We start from the raw sequence: 3,775 nt of genomic DNA on the forward strand, positions 1-3,775 counted from the left end.
ATAAAAACTTCAAAAGTTAAAATCCTTCGAGATGTAGTTATGTTACCACATCTACTAGTTAGGAAAATTTTAAAACTTAAATTTGGACATGTTTTGCAAAAAGTGTAGGGGAAATGTAAAACGGCTATAACTTTTGCATACCATGTCAGAAAAAAAGGAATAATATATCAAAATGTTCAACACAAAAATCCGCATCCGATTTTGACCGCCTACGGCCTGTTTGCAAATTTTTAGAATCCTCAAATTCTAAAAGGAAAAAAGTTATGCTCAAATTTCAGGGTTTTTTTGAATTTTTGTTAAATCTGGTCAAACTATGGTCAAACTACTTATTCAAGAAGTATTAGTGTTACTAAATAATTATTCAAGAATATTAGTGTTACTAAATAATTATTTTAGTTTTTTTGAATTTTGGTCAAATCTGGTCAAACTGTGGTCAAACAATGGTCAAACTATTTATTCAAGAAATATTAGTGTTACTAAATAATTATTTCAGCTTTTTTGAATTTTGGTCGAATCTGGTCAAACTGTGGTCAAACTACTTATTCAAGAAATATTAGTGTTACTAAATAATTATTGTTTTTTAGAACAATAGTTTCAAACTCAAACAGTGAAATGTGTGACTTCATGCTCAAGCTAAATTCCTGAGGGTTATAGGATTGACATCTTACTATTGTCAGGAAAACAACAAGTGCAGACTTGGAAACGAGGGAGAATAGAACCCATAAGTTAAGTGTGCTCAAGCTGGAGTAGTGAGGGGATGGGTGACCGTCCGGGAAGTTAGATCATTTGGAAGGATGAGGGGTGATTAGACATTAGAGGTTAAATTGAGCAGTGATGAGGGATGATTAGAGATTAGAGGTTAAAATAATTCAGAAATTTGAAAATCAAAAAAAAATCAAAAAAAATCATAATGTTACCAACCGGGACTAAAGGTGGACCTCCAGGCAGCGGCCACGTGGAGGGCCTTTAGTCCCGGTTCGTATAAGAACCGGGACTAAGGGGGAGGCTTTAGTAACGACCCTTTAGTCCCGGTTCCAGAAGCGGAACCGGGACTAAAGGCCCTTATGAACCGGGACTAAAGGCCCTTTTTCTACTAGTGATGCAAGATAGGCGCTCCGTCAATGTTTCATTAAGACAAGGAAAAAAGGAACCACTGAAACTACATGATGGTTGTCATAGCCAACCTATGCTGCTCAAGGTCCACTTTTACAAGAAACACACCATCAATCACGATGAGGAGGGAGGAGTTCTGAAAAATATGACGCTAACACATAGTACTCCCTCCATTTCTTTTTTAGCCTACATATAAAATTTGGTCAAAGTCAACCTCTGTAAAGTTTGATTAACTATATATTAAACAATATCAACATTCACAATATGAAATCCATATATGCATTATGAAATGAATTTTCATACTATACAATTTTAGTATTGTAAATGTTGATACTTTTAATATAAACTTGTTCAAACTTTGCATAATTGGACTTCAAACAAATCATATATGTTGAGTAAAAAGAAACGGAGGGAGTACATGAGAATCTTGCTAAAAGTTGCACTTTATTGAGTCAAGGAGTTGAATGTGCTGGTTCCACCATTCCTGTAGAGAGGTGGTGAAAACTAACGTTCAATCTGTAATGAACGAAAGCTAGTCCGCAACTATGCCCCAAACGCCTCAAATAAAACAGCATCCACACACAAGGTGTGCATAAGCTTCAAACTTTGTGAGGCACAAGCTACACACCTCCTCAAGAGGCCAACCCTGGACATTGTGAAGATCCACGGTAAGGTCTTTTCGATGCAGAAGGGGCCAAATAAAGAGCTTGCACTTGGGTTCTGCGCTTACCTCTCACGTCTTCTTTACCTCCACTTGGGTTCGGCTACCTTCTGGAAGAGTACATGGATTGGAGGGTCACCGTTGCGCATGGCCTCCCCGATACTCTTCAGTCGCGCGTGATACGTCTCCAATGTATCTATAATTTTTGATTGTTACATGCTATTGTATTATCTGTTTTGGATGTTTAATGGGCTTTACTATGCAATTTTGTATTATTTTTGGGACTAACCTATTAACCAGAGGCCCAGTCCAAATTGCTGTTTTTTTTGCCTATTTCAGTGTTTCGCAGAAAAGGAATATCAAACGGAGTCCAAATGGAATGAAACCTTCGGGCGCAATTCAGGAGACTTGGAGTGGACGTCAAGAAAGAAACGAGGAGGCCATGAGGCAGGAGGGTGCGCCCCCCACCCTCGTGGGCCCCTCGTGGCTCTCCTGACCGAATTCTTTTGCTTATATATACTCATATGCCCTGAAAACATCCAGGAGCACCACGAAACCCTATTTCCACCGCCGCAACCTTCTGTACCTATGAGATCCCATTTTGGGGCCTTTTCCGGCGCTCCACCGGAGGGGGAATCGATCACGGAGGGCTTCTACATCAACACCATAGCCTCTCCGATGAACTGTGAGTAGTTTACCTCAGACCTTCGGGTCCATAGTTATTAGCTAGATGGCTTCTTCTCTCTCTTTGGATCTCAATACAAAGTTCTCCTCGATCTTCTTGGAGATCTATTCGATGTAATTCTTTTTGCGGTGTGTTTGTCGAGATCCGATAAATTGTGGGTTTATGATCAAGATTATCTATGAACAATATTTGAATCTCTTCTGAATTCTTTTATGTACGATTTGTTATGTTTGCAAGTCTCTTCGTATTATCAGTTTGGTTTGGCCTCCTAGATTGATCTTTCTTTCAATGGGAGAAGTGCTTAGCTTTGGGTTCAATCTTGCGGTGTTCTTTCCAAGTGACAGCAGGGGCAGCAAGGCATGTATTGTATTGTTGCCATCGAGGATAAAAAGATGGGGTTTATATCATATTGCTTGAGTTTATCCCTCTACATCATGTCATCTTGCCTAATGCGTTACTCTGTTCTTATGAACTTAATAATACTCTAGATGCATGCTGGATAGAGGTTGATGTGTGGAGTAATAGTAGTAGACGCAGAATCGTTTCGATCTACTTGTCGCGGACGTGATGCCTATATACATGATCATGCCTAGATATTCTCATAACTATGCGCTTTTCTATCAATTCCTCGACAATAATTTGTTCACCCATTGTAATACTTATGCTTTCTTGAGAGAAGCCACTAGTGAAACCTATGGCCCCCGGGTCTATCGCAAGACATGGACTCAGCTTGAAGATCGCACTACCTCCCCTTTGGCATTGTGTCCGAGAGGAAGAAAGAGACCATCGACCACCAAGGTGGTCACATGTGATTGCTCCACGTTGTCGCCTAAGATCAATACGATGGACTCTTATTATAACATATGATACTCTTTAAATGTTTATATTTTATCACAACATCATTCAACCATTGATTTTCTAGGTCAAAAAGATTCTATAGATAACAAGAGGTGGTATATTGGCTTCAAAAAGATCTTAACACAACCTATTGTAGCTAGATAAATCAATTTCTTGTATATTCTACCTTTGATCTTAATATCTAGACAAGCACAACAACCTCACTTTGTTAGAGGAGTGGATGTACAATCCCACCAAGACTCCTATAGTTCAATTAACAAAACATGTAGCAAGCTAAGTCAATAACTCATCTTTTGTGCTACACCTACATACCATCCACCTTGTCCTTGAGTTGTGACCGCATTTACTTCTTCCTACCTCCCATCGCGCGCGTGTGTGTATGCTTATATATATTGCTCCCATCCGACATGCTTGATACAAATAGCCAAGAAGATAACCAACATGGATAGTGGTAGACA

The sequence above is a fragment of the Triticum dicoccoides genome, chromosome 7B (assembly GCF_002162155.2).
Source record: "Triticum dicoccoides isolate Atlit2015 ecotype Zavitan chromosome 7B, WEW_v2.0, whole genome shotgun sequence".
Classification (NCBI taxonomy): Eukaryota; Viridiplantae; Streptophyta; class Magnoliopsida; order Poales; family Poaceae; genus Triticum; species Triticum dicoccoides.